This window comes from Typopeltis vanoorti, chromosome 20 (assembly GCF_054136105.1).
Source record: "Typopeltis vanoorti isolate ZY-2024b chromosome 20, IOZ_Tvanoo_1.0, whole genome shotgun sequence".
Classification (NCBI taxonomy): domain Eukaryota; kingdom Metazoa; phylum Arthropoda; class Arachnida; order Uropygi; family Thelyphonidae; genus Typopeltis; species Typopeltis vanoorti.
The window spans coordinates 62,663,288-62,687,281 of record NC_143568.1 but is presented as its reverse complement, the minus strand read 5'-3'; the positions used below and the strand labels follow the sequence as shown (position 1 = coordinate 62,687,281).

General features: G+C 34.0%; 1 non-coding gene across 1 annotated transcript; it reads left to right on the top strand.

Moving 5' to 3' along the window:
- The first annotated feature begins 20,838 nt into the window (after positions 1 to 20,838).
- Positions 20,839 to 20,911, top strand: TRNAR-UCU (transfer RNA arginine (anticodon UCU)). Its single transcript has one exon. It is a non-coding gene; the product is annotated as a tRNA-Arg (tRNA).
- Positions 20,912 to 23,994: the final 3,083 nt, after the last annotated feature.

Genomic DNA, 23,994 nt, shown 5'->3' with positions numbered 1-23,994 from the left:
GTATTCACTTTAATAGAATTTTGACGTGGGAATAGCTAAGCAGCAAAATTATCATTATCATTTATTATTATTATTATTATTATTATTATTATTATTATTATTATTATTATTATTATTATTTAAATTGACTTTAATAAACGATAAAAATGAGATGGTTGCTCATTTTTTACGACAAAATGTGTATTTATATTCATTGTGTGATGTTGCAGTTTTTTTTTTTTTCAATTTAATTGATTGCAAATAAATTAATCGAATGTAAATAGCATTTTACCACTAGTCACTGCATACAGTGACTAATGGTAAAATGCTGATATTTGCTTTCTAAAAATGGGTGTTGAATGATATGCAACACGTACTAATTACGCCGATTTCCTATCTGTGATACCCTCACCTTTCTCACAGTTTCTAATCAACTGCTAGTAGTCAGTAGGAAGAGAAAACAAAGTTGGCAAAAAAACCGCTGATGCCCTTGAAAGTAAACTCCTCACTAGTAAACGGATTCACCCTTCACAACGCAGATACCATTTAGTAGCGCAGCGTAGTGCAGTGTTGCTGCTGCTGTCAGCATACAGACATTTCACGTGATAGTTCAAGAACGTATGTAAACTCACTTTGGAAATATAAGATGCGGACCATTGATTACCAGCGTTTATCGTGTCGTGTCGTGGAACTCTCTCCCGCACTCAAAAAAAAAAAAAAAAAAAAAAAAAGTGTTAGTAAAATTCGCCATTCGGTTATGAAAATACTTATGCATGTATGCATTTGCCTTAACCGTAAACAATCTTCAACGTTACGACAATTGTATACGTGCATAATTTTTCGTGGGGTGCACTCAGTGTATCAAAAAATTTCGTGTTTTTTTTTATTTTATTTTATTTTTAATTTTAATGCAAGTGTGCTTTTTAGCCCTAGCGTTGACTAGAGGTCACTTACACACATACACATGAATTCGTTAGAAATATATTTTAATAGATCTTATAGTTGGAACAAATATATTCCACATCTGTAGATAAGCTGGAGATCAGTGCGTCGCTTATTACTCAACTAAACTATGAGATTTTCAAATCATTGCATCATCATCATCATACGTATCAAGGATTTAGGCCTAGTATGGCCTGTTCCGGCCTTAGAAGTCATCGTTGAATCGTTTAAGAGGACGTCCTGGTTTTCTTTTTCCTAATGGCTTCTTTTGAATTCCTAATTCAAATCATTGCATACACAGGATTATTAAAAAAAAAAAAATCTGAATTTTGTCCAACAGAGTATGTTATTTGCAATGTCATAATTATCATACTTCTGCAATGCCAATGGGGTTTTCTCCTACGAAAACTGTCAATGCACCACCTTTAGTTCTCGAAGGGCCCACTGAAAACTGGTCGCATGTGGGACGAAATTCGAGCATGGGTGTTTGTGAAAGTGTTAAATGTAAACGAATAGTTTGTAGCGCCAGTGTAGACCTTACTTGCTTAGCAGACCCCCAAAGTGGTGTGAAAAACATCATGTTTGGTTTTTACTAACCACTTGATACAGCACGTCAGTTGTACTACAGATTGCTTAACTTTTCTGGTGTCATTTAAAAGAAAAATAGTTTTAAAGTAAAAAATATTCCCGTAAAAAACTTGGCTGTCCTTAATTTTTTTTTTAATCCTCTTCTTAGTAAAACATTGCACTCAGTGTAGTCCTGATTTGCATCCATTGAATTTCCACAAACAGTACTTGAAAACGTTGTGACTATAAAAATATGAATAAAATTTGATTCGACGTAAAGTTGGATCAAATTATTTTATGTCAAAGCTTATATTATATTATATTAAAGCTTTCAGAACAAATTAATAATAAAAATAGTATAGCCAAGTATTACTGTCAAATTAGCTGTTTATAATCATTATGTTTACACGTGCATACCTAGTTTACGGTGATCTGTCTTATCTTTACCAAAATGCAAATACAGTTCTGCCTGTGATCCGATGGATTATCTCTCTTAAGCATGTCAGAAATAGATAACGTAAGTTGATATTGATGATGGTAAGCACAGCACAGATTATCGTTGCTCGAGTTATGGTTTCTTGAAAGATAGAGTTGACATATGAGTTTGTTTTAATTACATTGCGAACTTCCTAATTGATTACCTAATCATCGTCAAACTAGGCTCACTTATCTTCAATAGATGCTTTATTTATCTCTTAAAAGTTACATATAACGCTATCATAAACCTGTAATTATACATTTGTGTGTTTAAAGCCAGAGAGACTGTTAGAACTGATGCAGTGGTATTTGAATCTTTGCGTGCTGCTGTCATTGGCTCAATCTGAGATCTTTCACAGCATACAACCTTTCGAAACGTTGTAGTTATGTCTCTGAAATGGTGAGAAGTGGGAATGGGAGAAGTCATACTGTAACGAAATGATATTAAGACAGTTGCTCCGGGTATCTATTTGTTACTAAGTGTATTTATGTTAGCATGCAAGCAGCCAATGTTCCATAAGGTATCAGCTGGTAAAGCGGAATCTTGTCAGCATTTTAAAGGTCATCGTTAGCGTACTTGTTTGTCTGTCCTTGACTCTTGCTCTTTCTCAAAACCACTCACGTCTGTAGGTTTTTTAACTTCATCCTGGAGAACTTATAAATTCTTATTAGTTTTCGGCATTCCTCTTTTCCACTGTCCATTTTTTCCCCTTTTTTGAAAATATAATTCATGGATTAGCGTATCAGTTTTTTTTTATTTTTTAATTTTTATTTATTGTTACCCAAACTTTCATGTGTTTATTTTTAAAAGTAATAATAATAATAATTGAACAAGTCCATAGCCATTTGCTTTTGTTATAACGTAATAACTAAAGATGGCGATGTCATCTTTGGTTATTATGTTACTTATGTTGAAGGTTTTACTTATATCGAGCTTAACGCTTCAATAAAGATCCGATTATGAAATCGTAACCTGCACCATCTCGCCAAATAGAAATACTGTCGCGGTTAACTAACCTTCAGTAAACTGACATTTGGAGATAACCGACGTGAAGAATAAAATCGATCTAGAGTATTGAATCATTAATTTACATAAAATATTTACCTGGTATGCGCACTATACTAATGCACGTCGCAGTTTACACAATGACGTGGCATTTCAGTGTTGCTCTGCTCGTAATGATGAAATACCGTGTTAATTTAGCACTGTTTATATATGACACGTATATAAACATTGGAATGTATACATATTTCTGCTGAGTTTTTTTTTTATTTTTTTTATATTTTTTTTTTCTGATTTTCTATTAACTCATTTGCAGTTACCGACAAAGTCTCAGGTCCGTTTATATCGATCATAGCTCCACTATACTCATTAATAACTTAAAACTAGAGTAAAACAATTTAGCAGTTAACAGCTGAAAAGTTCTTGGTAATAAGCCAAACTTGCTCTGATTTCATAAGTATCCTCGTGCCTGCACTGTTGCACAACTTAAAAGCAAATAAAAAGTCTTCTGAAAGAAAACTTTTTGTGGGCTAACTTTTTTCACGCTCTCGGAAGCTATTGTAGTGTTAGTGTCAGATGGACTAGTATCTTTATACTGACTTACATAATAACGAAGTTTGTAAAATAAGAACAGTTTGACGCTCCATTTGTTGTTAGTAAAATTCCAGCCAACCATCAAGGATTCCATGTTACCAATTTTCGTATAACAGACAAATAAATGCTGATCTTTCGATTTTCTTTCTCTCGAAGATGATGATGATAGTACTGTAGAGGGCCGAAGATTATACTCTAATATTTCTTGACTTTGTAAAACCTTCAAAGGCTTTGACTTTGTAAAAGTTCTGCGTCATAAGCTAGTATTAAACTGACGTGGGAGGAAAGGATCGATAATAGGTAGGGCATTAACTAAATGGTGGGTATCAAAATGTTGCATGAGAGAAGCAGTCTCCGATTTTTGTTACTTATTTAACGTATGGGTACAGAGCAGGTACAGTTAAAATCAAAAACAATCTTAAAGAACAGAATATATAAAATATAAAAGTAAACCATTATTACACATAGTCATATAGTGAGTCATCATAAATTTAGTATCCCAGAAAATGAGCCTCCAAATCGGGTTCTGTGAGGAGGCCACTGCTAATTTAACTTATATATTGATGACATAGTATCTGTTTAAAGGGCGGCATTTAGTTACTTGCAGATGATGCAAAGCTGGGAAAGTTATGAAAAATAAGTTGATGTATCCCTTCTAAGACTGAGATAGGTTGGTGCTGTGTGCAGATTAGTGGGGATATCTTTTTAATGTCTCCAAGTGTAAGGTTTTGCAGTTTGGACTAAAGAGGTGGAATGTTGTGTACGATGTTGATTGAAAATGTACTGCAAGAAGTACGGAAAACAAGGGCTGTTGGGAGTGTGGCAGTAGTTATTGAAGTTCGAGGTACATATTCGCAAGGATATTGATGATGACAATGATTGTGAAATAACGAAAAGGATACGAGTAAATTGTGTTCATGCCATTATATAAGCCTTCAATTCAACGATATTTGAACTACTTTAAGCCCATGTGACCAAACATTTGCGCATATTTGGTCGTCCCGGTTGAAGAGGAAATTAAGAAACAGTGGAAAGGAGAATTCCAAAGAGAACAATTGATTTCAGAACTGTGCATAGCGGAGGAGGGACATGATAGATATGCAAATATGGGATTTTATACGTTAGATGAATGGGAGATTTTTAATGCATAGTGGGGGAAGAACAATAAGATCTAACAAGTTTCTGGCAACAAAACAATTGCTGAAGTTACCGAATAGCTAAAACAAAGAATTACAGCGACTGCACAGAAAATTAAAAGATGTGAAGCAAAGATAAACCAAAGCATTCAAAATATGCAATTTCAACAGAACCAACATCCATTCTCTCAGTCTTTCCAGAGAAATACAAATGCAAACAATCACTCACCAAAAAAAGAAGAAACACTCAAATTTTGGAAGTCAATCTGGGATAACCCTATTGAACATAATAAAGATGGCTCATGAATTAAGGAAATAGCAACAGAAATGAAATATAAACAAATGCAAAATGTCATTATCACTAAAGAAATGGTCAGTGCACAAGCTAGAAAATTAAAAAACGGGAGTGCACCTAAAGCATTTAACCAGTCTACATGATCGAATGGCAGAACAATTTAATTATTTGTTCAAGTCAGGCTCAGTGGAAGACTGGATGATATATGGGCGCACTTTTCACTTCATGAAAGATAAGGATAAAAGTGCAGACCCAAGTAACTATTGTACAATACTATGCCTACCAACTATGCTTAAGCTGTTCACTGCAATCGTAACAAATTCCATATACCACTACTTATCAGATAATCAGATTTATCCGATTGAACAAAAAGGCAATTTTCAAAAACTAGAGGAACAAAAGATCAGATCGTTATTAATCTTGTCAGAAATTCAAAAAGACGAAAAACTAACTTAAATATGGCATGGATAGATTATAAGAAAGCATTCGATTCCCTCCCACACTCCTGGACCCTAAAATCACTACAAATATTTGGAATTACCAAAAACATACGTTCGTTTTTGGCTGCTGCTATGAAATCATGGAAAACAGCTTTAATAGTGAATAATGAACGAATCGGAGATATTAGCATTAAACGTGGAATTTTCCAAGGTGATTCCTTGTCACCATTGCTCTTCAACATTTCTTTGATACCTTTGTCTACGATTTTGAAGAAAACAAAACTTGGATATGAAATTCCTAAATGTAATATTAAAATTTACCTTTTGTTGTATAGATGACTTGATATTATATGGAAAATCGGCCCAGCAAATAGATTCTTTACTGAAGACAGTTCGTATTTTCAATCAGGACATTAAAATGGAATTTGGTTTAGATTAATGCGCAATTTTATCTATTAAACGAGAAAAAATTAATGACACTAGCAAATTTTAATTTTGATCAAGAGAAATATATAAAAGCACTTTTAGCTAACGAACACTATAATTACCTCAAACTGACTATAAATACTGCCATGATCAAGTGGCCAAAATAATTCATTGGTATGTATGAAAAAAATATGGCTTTCCTACTTCTGATAACTGGGGGAAGCATAAAATATAAACAGTATTGGAAAACGAAACAGCAAAAATTCTCTGGGACTTTAGGAACCGATCGGCATTTGGAACACAATAGACCTGACATGACAATTATCGAACATCGACAGGTTTTTGGATCATTAATACTGCAGTACTCAGTGATATCAACATTAACAACAAAGAAATGGAAAAAAAATTACTAAATATCAAGATCTGGCAATCGAAGTTGGTCAGCTGTGGCTTAAACACACCAAAGTCATCCCAATAGTTATCGGTGCACTTGGTACAATTTCAAAGAAATTGTATCCAACTATTTACAGCAATTAAACATCAATGAAGTGACCCCATATGACCTACAAAAAACAGCATTACTTAAAACAGTCCATATTTTACCTGACAGATTATTTTAGATTCTTGGGTGGAATCTGAATTGTTCTGTATCACCAGTCAAATTGTTGTTTATATATCTTATTTTGACTGTGTATCAATTATGTGAATAAAGTAATAATAATAATAATAATAATAATAATAATAATAATAATAATCTGAGTTGGATGTGCATATATCCTAAATGCAAAATTAACAGTGCTCTGTATCGACTGTGAGGACTTCAGAGGTATTTTTATGTCATTTTGCGGATTTTTAGCTTTAATGGAAGGTGTATTAAAATGCCCTCGGCAAATTAAAAAATGTCTACACTTACTCATTCTTTTTCACTCCATTGGGAGGATAGGGTCTCACCCACAGATCTCCATCTGACTCTGTTTTGTGCATCTCTTCGTCTCTGTCCAAATCTTTCCAATCTTTCTGAGGTCTTCTCCTACTCCTCTCCGCCAATTCATCTTTGGTCTACCATCTTCCTCTTTCCTTGCAGATTCCATTCTAATGCTTGTCCTTTTTCCGGTTTTCTTAGGACATGCCCTATCCATCTCCATTTTCTCTGATTGATATAATACATTATTGGTCTTTGTTTAGTTTTTTTGTAACTCTTTATTTGATATATTTTATTTGTAGAATTCTTCTTAAACATTTATTTTAACAAGGTTTTTTTCCTCTTTTTTTTGTCCATGTTTCTAATGCACAGAGTAGAACTGATTTAATATTTGTATTAATTTTAAACCTATTTTATTTGATCTCCATATTTTCCTAACATGCTAAAATTTTCCTATCTTAGATTTTATATCTTCCTCTGCTCCTCCCTGTTTATTTAATATTAATCATAGGTAATTAAAGTTCTCCACTGTTTCTAACATTTAACCTCCCAGTCTTCTTTTTGTTTATTATTTATTTTCATCATTTTCGTTTTCATTTTATTTATTCTTAATAGAACAGTCAAGCTTCTTTGCTGCGTTTTATTGTTTTTGTCCTTTATATGTTGTAGTGTATGTGCCAGGAAACATATATCATCTGCAAAATTCAGGTCATGTAGCTGTTCTATTAAATTCCCCTGTATTCCTTTTGCGGTTTTTATGGCATTTCTCATAACCCAATCTACAACAATATAGTATACCATAATATGACATTACTTTCCATGTTACTTCTCTGTCAATGCTGTCGAAAGCTTTTTCAAAATGAACAAAGTTGGTATAAAGATTTCGATGCCTTTCTATTGACTGTTCTATTATTATTCTGAGTGTTCCTATTTGATCTATACATGACCAGCTTTAAATTCTGATTGTTTCTCTTAGCTGTTCTTTCTGATATTATTCTTGTTAGTATTTTACTTGTTGTTTTTAATAACGATAATCTTTTCCAGTTACTACAATCGATTAAATCTCCTTTTTTTTATATCAGAATCCAATATTGCATTCACTTGATCATTCTTCCTGCATCCATATTTTATTAAGAAATGGGCAAAATATATTCACCGGTAAATCTATATCAGCTTTATAGTCCATTTAGTGTACCTGCTTTTCCGTATTTACTTTCTTTTAGTACTTTTTTTGATTTCACTTTTTTATTTTTTGGTGTCTATTTTTAATATATTTTCTTTTCTTTTTTGGTATTTGAATGTTTTCCCCTAATTTTTATCAATTTCTTATCTGTTTAAAATATTCCATTCATCTTTCTATTATTATTATTATTATTATTATTATTATTATTATTATTATTATTATTATTATTATTATTTTCATTTGGTCTAGTCTGAGTAACAACTTCATTTTCATTCTCTGGCTCTCATTAAAACTAATCAAAAGATGAAGAAATCTTTTTTAAGAATAATTTAATCCAAATATTTTATTTTCAGCACATGCTGAGAATGAACTATTTAATCATAGTATAGACAGCATAGAAATTGGAAAGATATTTTGATATCTTTCCACATTTTTTCAATGCTTCTGACTTCTTCATATTCGTTCTGTTTGATTGAGTAAGAACTTAATATCTATTTTTAATCTTTACTGCATATTTTTTTTTAGTTCGTTTGATCTCACGTTCAAAAGAGACCCTATCTATTTTCTTTGCTTCATTACATGATCAGTTTGGTTATAGGTTTTTCCATCGGGTGCTTTCTATGTTAATTTATGTATATTTTTATGTTTAAAATGGATCCTCCTATTACTAATCCATTAGCCATGTAGAATTATTCATTCTATTTATATTTCCTTCTTTTCCGTTATCATTTATCTACCTGAACGATCATTTCCTATTTTAGTATTTGGATCTTCCATTATTATAATTATATCTCTAGGATTTGTGTCATTTTTTACTTTTTTGTAATATACAGGATGATTATAAAATAATCATAATCAGGTATGCCAATATGCTACAGAACTTTGTGGTTCCACAACTGCAGCAAAGAGGATGTCTCGATTCGACCATCTTCATGCAGGATGGTGCACCAATCCACATCGGACTTCAGGTACAGCGTGTTTTGCGACTACATTTCTCTGACAGAGGAATCATTAGTCGTGCATTTCCCACGCCACTGCCACCGAGATCGCCTGATCTCAATCCTTGCGACTTTTGGCTGCGGGGATTTCTTAAAAGCATTGTGTATCAAGGACATGTACCCGATATTCCAACTTTGAAAGATCGAATAACGTTACACGTGAGATAAATCAATTCCGATATGTTGCGAGCCACTGTGGAAAATGTCATGCACCGTATGCAGTTTCTGGAACATCAGAATGATGGTCATATTGAACCTCATTTGTAATTAACAATAAACGTCATGAAATTGATGTGTGCTGCCTCTCATTTGCCATTTAGTAATTCATTAGTCATAACTACTAAAATTAATTTGGCAGCGCCAAAATTTCCCCTGTTGGCGACTTTTGGTACTTTTTTCCCGATAAATCGAATCCCCATGTTCCACTGTGTACGTCTACCGAATATTAGTGTGTTTCGTCCAATACATTACTCGCTAGAGGGCTCTGAACACTTAGTGTTATTTTATAATCACCCTGTATATTAAAATTCATATTTTATTTTTCATCTGCATTTCTACTTGGTGATATACATTTATAATTGTTATTGTATATAATCTTGAGTTAAGTCTTGCTATTATGCATCTTTCTGTAATTGGTTCCCAATCTATCATTGCCCATCTTGCTTTAGTGGACATCATTATTGCCACTCTTTTTGATGTTCACTATCCTTATTTTTCCATAACACATTATTGTTCCTCCTGAACAGTCCCTGTCTATTCCATCTTGTCACGTTTATTCCAATATTTCAATTTTTGTAGTCTTTCATTTCTTTGGCTATATTGGCTACCTTTGATGTTTGTTACTTTGCTCTCATATTGGTTCCAAATAACATGCATGTCTCTTTGATTTTTGTATCTTGCCCGAATTTTCTTTTGTATTCCTCAATTCCCGAGCTTTCGCTAGGAGGGGGGATGTCGTTCTCAACAGTTTATCTTCATTTAAGGTTATTTTTTTTTGTCAGATTTTTTGTGGTCCTGGTTTCCATAGCAAAGCGCGTTTTTACGAGAATGTGTTACTAGCCCTTCGCTCTCTCCTCACCCATTTACCCCGGTTTGGGACCAGGTATGATGTGGCTATGCCACATCATGGCTGGTTTAAAAACTATATATACATTGAATAATATATTTAAAAAATAGGCATAGTGGCGACAATATTTATCTTTCCATTCATACACAAAATGCCAAAAATAGATAACTTTACGAGTGGATTAAAACGAAACCTATTAATTAGCAGTTCTCCTGCAGTATTAGTTAAACCATCAATTACTTTGAAATTAAAATAGGCAAATCGTGGCACAGGAAAGACACATAAAACAGACAACATCGGAAGCATTCACTTTACCAATTCGCAAGCGATAATCTTGTTAATAATGTGAAACTGAAATCTCTCATCTGAAAGCAGACGCCAGAGTTCAGCTATGGATCACAAAAAATAAAAATAAATTTAAAAAATGTTAAGTTGGCAGAATACACCTGGTTATGTTAGGAACTGTATAAATCTTCGTACGCATGTACCGAGATTATCACGAGTAGCATAGAGGATGAAAGCGTTAGCAAACTTTAATTTTTCTAATACGTTGCATTCCTAACACTTGACCTTGACCTCTGTTTTGTTGATGCAAGTAGTTGATACGTCGCTATATTGATCCGAGCAGCCCTTACGTCATCGAATCTATTTTTGAAGTTTGTAAGAGGCGCAGTCATAAGAGAAAATTATTCTTGCATAAATGAGAGTAGGTAAACCATTAGAATTTAGGTCATCTTCTATAAATGTAACACTCTTCTAACAACTATTTGTAATTCAGAACTTTGGTGTCGAACCTGTTATTCCACAGCGTCCTTGGGAGGTCGTTCCACTGTTCGAGTTGAATTCAGAGGCAAATCAAAGTGTGGGTGGCATTTCAGAATGTACAGCATAATATTTGGGTTGAAATCGGTGAGAAGGCGCCATTATATATTTTTTTTCTTTGAATGGAAGAACATTAATGTGCCGTTATCGAAATATTTTGAGCAAACGAGGGATTCGTGGTTGTCTGCTATCAGATATGTTTAGTACTATTAAAGATTTATATTTATAAATGTATATTTGCATTTTGGATAGAAAATCCGATATTTTTATATCAAACTGAGGTACCACAATATCGTTTTATTCTCAAGAAACCAAAGTTTCATGCATGCAGCTATGTATTTTAGTAACAAAGTTCCCTTTCAGTCAAGATATCTTTAGTATATACACTAGCGGCCAAAATTGTGGAAACCTTTGGGGAAAAGTGTATTTCTGAGGTTTGATGGCTCATAACACCACTTTTTGTTTGGAGTAATACCATAAAAGTATATATCAATGGAAAGATAATTTAATCAAGAATGTAATGCAATAACTTTTATGAAGGATTTTTTTATTAGGACAGCAGTTATATAGAAGAAACGTGAAACACAGAAAAAATGAGATATACAAAAATTCTCACAATGTGAGTTAATATTTATTAACTCACATTGTGAGAATTTGGTGAGAATTAACCTTTGGCGTTAATTACGGCCTTACAACGCCTTCCCATGGAGTGGACCAAGTTTTTTAGTTCTTCAGCTGTTATAATGGGAAAACCAAGATTGAATTATTGCTTCTATTAATTGGATTTTATTGGTAGGTTGCTTCTGACTGACAAGTTTCTTTCATCGGCTTCATAGATTTTCGATTGAGTTAAGGTCTGGGCCATTCCAGCAATGGAATATGATTATCTTGAAACCACTTTTTGCACACAGCAGCAACATGACATGGAGCTGAATCCAGTTGAAATATAAATGCTTCATTATCTTGGAAAAGATCACGTACGGAAGGCTTCAGTTTGGGCTCAAGTATTTCATTTATGTATTTTTGGGCATTTATATTCCCATTAATCACGCACATTCTGCCCACATCTTTTGATGTCATACAACCCCAAATCATAACACTAAGTGGGTGTTCCACGGTAGGTGTAATGCAATCAGTATGCAAATCTTCTCCGATTCTTCTCCTTACGTATTTTATGCCATCACTACTAAACAGGGAGATTTTAGTCTCATCACTTCAAATAACACTGTCTCATTGTTCCACTGTCCAGTTAACATGGGTTTTATCCCATTTTAATCTTTTCAACTTTTGTTTGAGAGATAAAAATGGCTTTTTCCGGGGAATTCTAGCATTTAGACCAAATTCCTGCAGTCTGCGCTGAACAGTCCTTGCACTCAACTTCACATTGTATTGTGCCATTTCATCTTGTATACACCCAGATGATTTTCTTGTCACGTAGGCACAGTCTCTCAATTCTTCTATCATTACTTGCTGTTGTGCACCTTTTCCTGCCTTTACCAGTCTGCTTTTGTAGTGACTGGGTCACCTTATACCTCTTCAAAAATTTAGAAATGCCACCTTTGGTTAAGTTTCCACCAATTTTTCTTCTAATTTCTTCATAACTGTAACCTTGTTCACTTAATAGTACTATTTTACATCGCTTTCTGAGTGACCAGTAAACTCTTTGCTCACTAAATAAAAGAACACAAAAAAAAAAACCAACCAACTTGATAGCAATCACATAACACACTGACAAATGTCCTCCTCTCAGCTCCAATACATGACATCAATAGCTGAATCCTACTGTGACCTTATTTGCTCATTGCCAAAACAAAATGACACCTGATTGGCTCTCTAAACACTCATGCTCATTGGCTACATTCAAATGAGGGAAAACTACTTCATATCAACCTAAGCAAGTCGTGCTTCTTTTTTCTGGTTATTTGGCTATAACGTTTCATAGAATATAGATAATTGAACAAACCTTATTGCATTACATTCTTCATTATATTGTCTTTCCATTGATATATAATTTTATGGTATTACACCAAACAAAAGTGGTGTTATGAGCCATCAAACCTCAAAAATACACTTTTTCAAACGGTTTCTACAATTTTGGCCACTAGTGTACGAGAGTGGTCTGAAAAGTTTTCGGTCTAACAATGAAAAAATGAATTTATAATTTCAAGATTACTTTTGTTTTTCAACGTAATCTCCCTTAAGACTAATACATTTATTCGAGCCATTATCCCGTCCCTGTAAGTTCTCAGTAAGATCTGCAAAATACATCTCTACAGCTGCAATCACCTTTTTTAGTTTTGGGAAGAGACAGAAGTCAGAGGGAGCCAAATTTGGGGAATAGGGTGGATGTTCCAACAATTCACAATGAAGATCCCTTAATTTTCCCATTGCTAAAATACCTTTGTGGGCAGGTGCATTTGTCCTGATGAAAGATGATTTTTTTCTTCAGCAAACCAGGTCTTTTCTCCCGAATTGTTTTATCTAGTCTGGTTAAAAGATCGGAATAATATTCCCTGGTTATTGTTTTACCCATTTCAATTTACCCATCTCGGCATCCATATTGTTTTACCCATCTCGGCATCCATTTTGCGTAAAGCATTTTCATTTACAATTCTTTATGCAAAATATATTCTACGCGTTCTTTTAGAATGCCTATAGTTTCAGCAATTTCACGCACTTTGACTCGCCGGTCATCTAATACCATATCATGCACTGATCAATGATTTCTGGTGTTGTTACACTTTTTGGACGTCCTTCACGTGAATCATCTTCAAGGCTGGAATGGTCACGTTTAAACTCGGCAGTCCATTTCTTAATTGTCTAAAACGAAGGAGAAAAGGGACCCATAAACTTTTATGAACTTCGAATGAATTTCTTTTGGCGTTAAACCTACTTTTTCAAAGAATTTTACAAGCGCACGGTACTCAGTTTTATCCATTTCAAGAGATATAGACAACACTTTTGCTTCAGACAGCTGTATAAAACAAACTACTTGATAGAATGACTTGAATTGCAATTTCACATGGATGCTTATGACAGATGTACCGACTTGGAAAAAAAAATCTTCCCAATTGTGTTGTTGCCATCTATGGTCGAGGCCGAGAACTTTTCAGACCACCCTTGTACTGTTATAATGAAAGAAACGCAGTGCATAATTATACTGTTTGTTTTTCTAGAGATACTTATTATCATACTTTTGTGTGTGTGATATTCTTGCTAAAGGGTCGGAGTAGTATGTAAATTACCTCATTTATTCTCCTTTGAGAATAATATATTTTTGAAATACACTTGTTCATGAAAACAAAACACTGTCGTGCTATTAGAAAATTGGTTCTCCCGTTTGTATTTGTTGCAACCACATGACTGATAAAAATTAATAATGTGGACGTATAAGGAACTGGCAATGTTTAAAAAGCAGATTTGTCACTCAGAAAAAGCGATTATAATACTCCATATCATAAATAATAAATAAATACATAAATAATTAAATAAAAAACAGATGGACACGATTTTCAGTAGAGAGAAAGAGAAGGCAAACAAACAAGTTATTCCGACCTGATAAAATGTTCGATTACACCCTTCGTGTATGTTCCAAATTCTGTGGAATAAGCATTAAGAGACGCCTCCAGATCCTCCGACGCCAGAAGTATGCAGGAGTGTTTTGACCTCTTATCGTGTGTGTGTGTGTGAAATATTTCAGCTTTTTTTTATTTAAATTTGGATTTTTATCGGCGCCAATCTCGGTGGATAGCGCATTCGAAGCAGCCTTTGTCAACGGGAAATAATTATACGAACTGAATCGCTTCTGTTCAGCTCAACCCTTCAGCCTAAAAAATTCCCCAAGTACACTTTTTAGAATCATGGAACATGCAATGCGAGGGCTCAATTCTGTTAGTTTTCGCAATAAAGTGTACATAAATAAAAAAATGTATTTCTGTGCTTGAATGTATTTCTTATTGATATTTTATCCTTCTTTTACTTTTATATTACGGTGTCTACTTAAAAAAGAAATCAATCATAATATAACAATTTCTTCAATTTCTTTAGAGACCCAAATTTTGAAGAAGTTTGTAATAGTTCCCCAGTCATGATGAAATATTAATAATTAGTAGCATTTACTTCTTTCTTAATTTGCAGTATTGTACTAATATTCTTGAGTCCAGCCATTGACCTTTTCCATTCCGTGAATTCATATTTTATGTATTTTCATGTTTTCCTGTCGCCGTCTATACTAGACTTCAATCTCTTTTGGGAAAGGACTGACAGTTCAGTGAACTTTTGTTAAGTCGTTAAATGCAAATCATTTGTTTTCAGTGACAATGACATTTGTATGATCGTTATTTAAGAGTAGAACTTAAAGTAATAATGCCTAACTGCTGTGTTGCGTGATACCGAGAAATAATCTGAAAAAAGAGAGATACAGGAATTAAATAAGTTACTATGAACATAGGTCGATAGAACTAACAGTGGGAGTTCTCTAGAAGATATTAGTCAACGTCCACCAGATACAGTATTGAATACTGCGCAAGGCAATCAGAAGAATGATATGTGTCCTTTGGGATGTAGCCTTAAATGATTTCAAACTCTTTCGAGGAAGTTAGGAAAGATGTTCAATGAGAGGGGAGAAGGTAGTAAAACAGTCAGTCATAAAAGCATTTTTAAACAGAAACTTTCGAATTTTTCAGATAAAAACAGCATATTAAGCATTAAAAAAAATTAAAAACAAGACTATTGAGTAGTACAAAGAAACTCCAGTTACATTAACCGCAAGAACCAACAACCACACACACACACACACACACACACACACACACACACACACACACACACACACACACACACACACACACACACATTCCCTGGAGTGCTTGCATCTGGTTACACTGACAGTTTCGAGCTATCTGAGCTGGATTTGATTATTGCTTATCTGATGGTCAAATGCCTTTCCTATCACCCTAATTTCATCTAGTTACTTTCCAACCTCTAAGATACTTCAGACGGCCCTATGTTACTAGAGTAACTCGAGCACTAAGGATCTCTATTGTATTTTCCTCTTTCCATTTCCTATTTATTGTACTGCACAATTGTCAGGAGGCAAAATGCATCCCCCGATCCATTTTGTCAATACAACAAGAATAAAGGATGGTCATAGTGCTCATTGCATAAATTTACCAAAAGGTAAATTTATGCAATCACAAATAACAGAATTTTGGACAGAAATGTGAAGAAACAGTTCCAAACCTGCAATGGTTTCTCATTAAATATGAAGAAACGATAAGCGGAACAGTAACTTATAATGTGATACTCTTATCAGTGATAACAAATTAGTAAACTTGGATAAAGAACCCGAAGGTGCTAAATAGACATAATTAGAATACATGAACATAGGCCAAAAGGAATTATAATCCAAGAGCTACGAAATGACCTGCTAATAGCATGTGGAATGCAAGACGAAAACAAATATGGTATTGGTTTTTTGATTAACAATAAAAACAAGTAAAAACAGTAAGTTAGAAATAAAAAGATCATATTATTTTGATGGGAAATTTTAATGCGAGGGAAGGAATAAAAGAAAAAATTGAAATGAATCATGTGGGAATTAAAAGTATAGACACTAGAAATGAAAGGGCGATGTCAGGGTAATTTGATAAAGAAACAAATCTAAAATTTATGGATACTTTTAAAAATGAAACTTCAAAGCAAATGGACCTGGACACACCCAAATGGAACAAATATTAATGAAATAGGTTATATATTAACACTCAAACCGCATATTGTACAAGATCTCAATAATATAAATAAAGTATGAATAAACAAAGATCACAGATTAGTTCGTAGCGAAACAGCATAAACGTAAAAACAGAATGACAAAAATGAGTTTAAAAAAAAAAAAGGAAATAGAAACATCTTAGATATACTGGAAACCAAAACAAACACTCCCCCCCCCGCAAAAAAAAAAGTAAATTAAGAAATGGCACTAACAATAATTAACTAGAGATTCAAAGAAAACAAAAATAGGCAAATGAAAAGGGAAAAAAGAAAGAAAATTGGTAAGACACTTGGACTTGATAGAATAGCAAGAGGAATATTGAAATATGGAAAGGGATCTCCTGTGTAAAACTAGAAGAATTGTCTACAGAGTGTTGATAAATGAAGAACCTTTAAAAGTTGGAATACTGTAAAAATCATCATTTTATATAAGAATAATGATAAAGTTCACATAAAAATTATAGACCTATAAGTCTTCTCACAGTCCGCCACTTTCTACAAAAATTATCGATGGCAGAATAAATAATATATTAAATTTGTATTCATTTTAAAGAGAACAGACAGTTTCAGATTAACCTAAAGAATACAATATACCCGTTTCAATGGCTTCGTAGATTATGAAAAAGTCACAGACTCTACAGATTCATGTAAAAATGCGAGAAGCATTAAAACATATAGCAATAAATGATGTTTTTATTAATATATTAACTCGTGTATGTGAGAAAGGATCAGCAGCAATAAATTGAGATGGAAAAGAAGAGAAATAGAAGTAAAAATGGGGGTTAGAAAAGGAGACTTCATTTCATCAAAACTATTAACAATGTCTTCAACATTCTCAATGGATTTGAAGAGTGCGTGAATAATCTGCGATGTTCGCTGATAATATATTAATAGTAACATCTATAGAAGAAATTAAAAAACGCATGATTATGGAATTAAATGAAGTAAATCTAGAGATAAGATTAGAAATAAATATGGACAAATCTTACACTCTAGTAAGAAAAGAAATAAGAATTAAAAAGAGATTGAAATGGTGAGTTGGTATAAATAGACAAATCTAGCACAGGTCATTACAAGTAACGATAAATTTGATGTTTATATATATATATATACACATCAAATTTAATCATCAGCTAACGCCTTTTTATTCCCGTATAGGAAGTAGGCGAGGTCGTTTAGCCCTATCTAACTTTTGGAGACTGAGTGGGTAGTTCAATCTCCACTGGTACCCAATCAGAGATAGCTGGCCCAATGTTATCACTAATTAAGCAGCACCCAGTAAAGAGAGACGGCTCAGCAAGTGCCCTCATCTCGTGGTCCCTAACCCTAACATAATATATTTAATGTCTGAAATAATGCGGGTTCTATGGTCGATTTTCTTGAGTGTACGGGACAAAAACCCAAGTTTCCGGGAGAAAAAACCTGCTTGCCCTTGCCAGAGATCGACTAACTCGGGAACCGATCGAAAAAAGGCTTAGAAAAATTTCCTCTAGTCGACGACTAGATTCGAAACAAAGTCTTCCTTCGTGCGGTCAAGCGCCGTCGTATGCAAACGCCACATTCACAGGTTCGTACATCATATATATATATATATATATATATATACTCAATGGATAAAACATTAGGGATACCTACCTAATAGCGTGTCCGTCCTCCTGTAGTCCAAATAATAGCCTGTACTCTCCGAATCATTGACTTTACCTAATGCGGAAGATAATTTCAGCAATGCCTCTTGCAGCATTGTCCACAATGCTCCTCGGACGTCAATCCTGGATGAATCTGATGTCTCGGTCTACTGCATCCCGCAGAGATTCGATCGGATTTAAATTGGGGGATCTTGGGGGAAACTGAATGGTCCCAAACTCAGATGAGTGTTCCTCGAGCTATGCCTGAGTGGTTGCGGCCCGATGGGGTGGTGCATTGTTCTGCTGAAACCAATCGGCTGAAGGATGCGGGAAGGCCATGAATGTGTATAGGTGATCAGTCCGCACATTTTGGTAGCTCGCAAGTCTTCTAGAATTGAAATTAGAAATAGAAGTAGATGATGATGAGCTATGTACAGATTACTAAGATTTCCCCACGCAAATTGGCTCGTTATATTTACACATGTACATTAATCTCTCCTCCATTTTCTCAAAGAAATTCATATCTATATACATTGTGGACTGGACAAAGACTTCTAATATCCATGTGTGCTATGATGAACTTGAAAGATAGATTGTCGAATCTAGAGAAATTACCTTAGAATCTTCCCATATCAATAACAGCCTAAGTTTCAATCTCTCTGACGCACACATTGTCTCTGTTCAATACTGACGCACTCGTGACAGCACGTAGTCAACTTTTATTTGGAACTCAAGCTCGCATTACTGTTTTCAAATGTACTACTGTCTGTTGTACTAGTACTGTTAATGCAATTTTTAAGTCTCTGTTATTTTTTGTATATTTCTTTGATTGTGATGCCTGAAGAAGTTGATCCATTCAATGAAACTAGTAAACTAGTAGTATCTTTTTAAATAAACCACACCTCTTCATCTCTCGGTATCAGTCATTTAAACTAATTTATAATATTAATGCATAACGTCATACATCTCCTCAAGGAGATGGGCTTTGCATTAAGGGTAAATATTAAGAATAGTGATCAGAGCTTATTCCCCCATTACCATGAGTGCCTAGACTTGTACTACTTTACGGCACCTAGACTTGCAATTCATATATATATACAGGGTGTTCGGGATAAATTTGACATATTTATAATTAATTATATTTTTCCGTAAGTTACATGTATTAACACACACTTCTCTTCATTTAAAAGTTTGGACCCTTCTTCATTCATATACAAGATGTCAGAAAGGATGGATAGCTGGAACCCACCTGAATCATGGAAGAGAATAACTTGTATCATGATGATTCGTGCCCGCCATCAAAATAAGGATATTACGACTGCTGCCCAATGCTCCCTGAATACAGTAAAAACAATCAGGCATGAACTAGTGACTTGCAATGGTGACTACGAGGATGTAGCAAGAAGAAAGATCCCTAGCAGACGATCTGATTGCGTTCGTACAGCAGAATTCCTCGCAAATCTGCAGGAACAGGTGTTGAAGAACCCTGGCATTGGAATTCGGGCTTTGTTCGTGGAGTTGCTAACTGTAGTCAAGCCCTGGATAACAAGGGTAGGCAATGGTAGGCCGTATGTATGGCAGCAGGATTCGGCCCCTTGCCACACCTCTGGGAAAAGTCAAAAATGGTTGTCTGAAAATTTCTACGACTTCACCAGTCCAAATGTTTGGCCTCCAAACTCCCCAGACCTTAACCCCATGGATTATTTTGTATGGGGCGCAGTTGAAAAAGACACCAATCGCACTTCCAGTAATACAAAAGCCCAGTTAATGGATAAAATTAAAACAGTTTTTGCGGCCCTTCCCAGGGAGACTGTAGCATCAGCTTGTTCGAGGTTCCGAAGCAGAATTGAAGCTGTGATCGATGCTAATGGTGGTTATTTTGAGTAAATCTTGTTGATAGTATTGTAATTAACTCTGCCTGTAATGTTTTTTTGTCAATTCATTAAATTTAATAGATACAAAGAAGATTTTCTTTTTCCTTACGAAACTGTCAAATTTATCCCGAACACCCTGTATATATATATATATATATATATGTTAAAAATACCAAGCAATGTTGCTATATAATTTTTAACAAATACAAAATTTCTTGTCTTCCTGTGTTAAGCATATTCCGTACCTGATAATCGGAGACAATGAGCTTTTCAACTGTTAAAAAAAAACATGAATTGAATTGGGCGCTAAATTTTTTCAAACTGTACAAACATTTATTTGCGATTTAAGTGAAGCGACTAGGGGGTATAGTCAGAGAGATTTTCGATACAGAAGAGAAAGACAAAGAATATCTGTTTGGAATATACTAACATCAATCAGCTAAATCCGTTGAGAAATAAGTTTTGCCTTTTTTCGAGACCTTCGATGTCTTTTTTTTTTTTTTTTTCGCTTCAGAATCTTTTTTCGTTCAAAACTTTTAAAATAATTTAAAAAAACAATGTAAGAATGATTAGTAATTTGAACTGTTATGTTGCCATCCGAATTTTGGATTGCGTCACATAAAGGAAAAACATATGACTACTTCACAATGTGTGTACATTAAGCAAACGTGAAATGTCATTGCTGTCATACCAACTGTAGTTAATAATATCCACACACGCGTCTCTGTAGCGCAGTGGATAGCGCGTTGGACTTCTAATCCAAAGGTCGTGGGTTCGACTCCCACCAGGGATGGGATTCTTTTATTTTTTTTATCATAACTATTTCATTGTTTCTGCTTATAGGTACCTATTATTCAAACGCATATTCTTTACCATTCGCTTCCTTGTTGAATTAGGGGAAAAAACCTTATCTTCCAAGCAACACGTTATCTATATAAATATCACACATACAGTGTTTATCAGGGAATAAATGCATAGAAGCATTAATATGAGTCATTGTTCAGATAGTCTCATGCAAATAAGCTTAATCTGCATGGAGAACGTTGAAAAATTTTGTAAGATGGTTTCCAAACAATAATACTTAAACGAATATGTTTGTGAGACATCATATCAATCGTGAGTTGTTAATTTTATAAAAGAAATTTTTTAAATTTTCTATAAAGAAAATATGGCTGTCAAGTACTTCCTCATTCTACCCCCCCACCCTCCACTCCTTTCCGGTGCAGTCTTAACACGAACTTTTCTGACAGGAATACAGGACGTTGAGCAGCAGTGGTAAGGCAGAATGGAAATTATATTGAAGACCTTTTTAAGTGTATTTTTCGTTAAATAAATGCTGACTTAACAACAGGATATAAGTATATGCAGAATTTTTTAAATGATTCTCGTATTTTTATGCTATCAAAAATATTTGTTATTAATAAAACATTTAATAAATTGCATTGAAGATTGTTTGTTCAGATTTTTAGCTTCAGTATAGGGAATTACATAAAAATGCAAGATTTTCAATTCAGAAATTTGCTTAGCTCAGGAGTGGTTATTGAACTTTCTTGGACAAAGTTTCATTATAGCGGTTTGAAAGCTCCTTATTATTTAGAGAACTAGAATGCGAATGGGATTTTAAATCTACTGTAAAGTGCATTTTTTTTTAATTTAGTAAAAAAAATCTTTTAACGTCTTTTTATTTCCAAAATTGACGTTAACAGAAAGAAGATAAAAAAAACTTGTTTATTTACCAGGGTGGTGTGAAAAGTTCTCGACCTAACAATGAAAAAACGAATTTATAATTTCATAATTATTTTTATTTTTTTAAATAATCTCCCTCAAGACTAATACATTTATTCCAGCGATGCTCCAGCACCATTATCCCGTCCCTGTAGTGGTTCTCAGTAAGGTCTGCAAAATACCCATCTACAGCTGCAATCACCTCTTGATTCGAAGAAAAACGAGGAAGATATTTCTATTGACTAGCGAGGAAGATATTTAGTTTTGGGAAGAGAGAGAAGTCAGAGGAAGTCAAATCTGGGGAATAGGGTGGATATCCCAACAATTCATAGTGCAGATCCCTTAATTTTCCCATTGCCAAAACACCTTTGTTGGCAGGTGCATTGTCCTGATGAAAGATGATTTTTTGATTCTGCAAACCGGGTCGTTTCTCACGAATTTTTTCTTCTAGTCTGTTTAAAAGATCGGAATAATATTCCCCGGTTATTGTTTTTACCCTTTTCAAGATAATTAATAAACAGATGCCTTTAGCAGCCCAAAACACCGATGCCATGACCTTTCCTGCTGATGGAACCGACTTTGTCTTCTTTGGCGCTGAACAACCGGCTTCTGTCCACTGTTTTGATTGCTGTTTGAATTCTGGTGTGTAATGGTGAATCCAAGTCCCATCCATAGTAATAAATCGACTCACGAAATCAGTTTTATTCTTGTTAAAACGTTCCAAGCACTGTTCAGAGATTTTCATGCTAGTGTTTTTGATTTGCTGTGAGCAAGCGCAGCACCCATCTTGTGCAAAGCTTTTTCATTTGCAATTCTTTATGCAAAATATACCCTACACGTTCTTTTGAAATGTCTATAGTTTCAGCAATTTTACACACTTTGACTTGCCGGTCATCTAATACCATATGTACTTGAGATCAATGATTTATGGTGTTGTTACACTTTTTGGGCGTCCTTCACGTGGATCATCTATTAGGCTGGTACGGCCACGTTTAAACGGCCTCGGCAGCCTGTTTCTTAATTGTCGAAAACGAAGGAGAAGAGGGACCCATAAACTTTTATGAACTTCGAATGAATTTCTTTCGGCGTTAAACCTTCTTTTACAAAGCATTTTATAACCGCGCGATACTCAATTTTATCCATTTCAAGGGATACAAACAACACTTTTGCTTCCGACAGCTGTATAAAACAAACTATTTGATAGAATTACTTGCAATTTCACATGAATGCTTATGACAGATGTACCAACTTGGAAAAAAAAGTTTGCCGATAGTGTTGCCATCTATGGTCGAGACTGAGAACCTTTCAGACGACCCTCGTATGAAATATTTAAAAATTAAGAATATTGTTACTAATTTTTACATCTATTGCTTACACAGCTGCATTCTTTCTCTTTTAATGATAATTAAAATTAAAAGAATGGTATTAAAATAAGAATCGAAATAATGCTCATTGGAAAATTAATTAATTAAGGAGCCTAAGAATATTTTTTGTTACAAATTTTATGTTCATAGATAAATGTTGTTTTGAATTACTGGTTCCAATTTTTTTTCATAAATCTTTAATAAAGCTTTATGAAAAAAGCATAAAGCTTTAATTTATAATATAAGCATAAATTATTCTTTTAATTGTTCAATAATAATGAATAAAATTAAAGAAAATTAATCTCCATTGGATTTTGTTTTTTAAAAAAATAATCAGATGTAGTTTCACCTTCCCACTACCAGGGGGAGTGATCAAAGATCTCTTTCTTGAAACTGAATGTCAGATTTTTTGATTGATTGGCTGGCTATCAATTTTCGTGTCATATGCAGTTTATTCAGAATTCTAATCTTCAGCCTTTACAATAACAAACAAAGAACAGGGAAAAAATAGTGCAGTAGTTTTACTAAGTTCACTATCGGGCCAAACAACTTACAATTTATTTATTTCGCTATTTTGGATCGAAAATAGAAAAATTTAGCTATTCTTCTTTTTTCTGTCCACGTATCAAACCGTCACGGCAAAACTAGGTTTCATTAAAGCGATTTAAAAAAATAATAAAATTTAAAAATTTAGAGCGAGGGTTTTTAATCTCCGCCTCACAATCTCCACTGTCTGAGATTACGTGCCTCCACTGATTATGGGGTTATGAAAAGAACATTCTTTCTA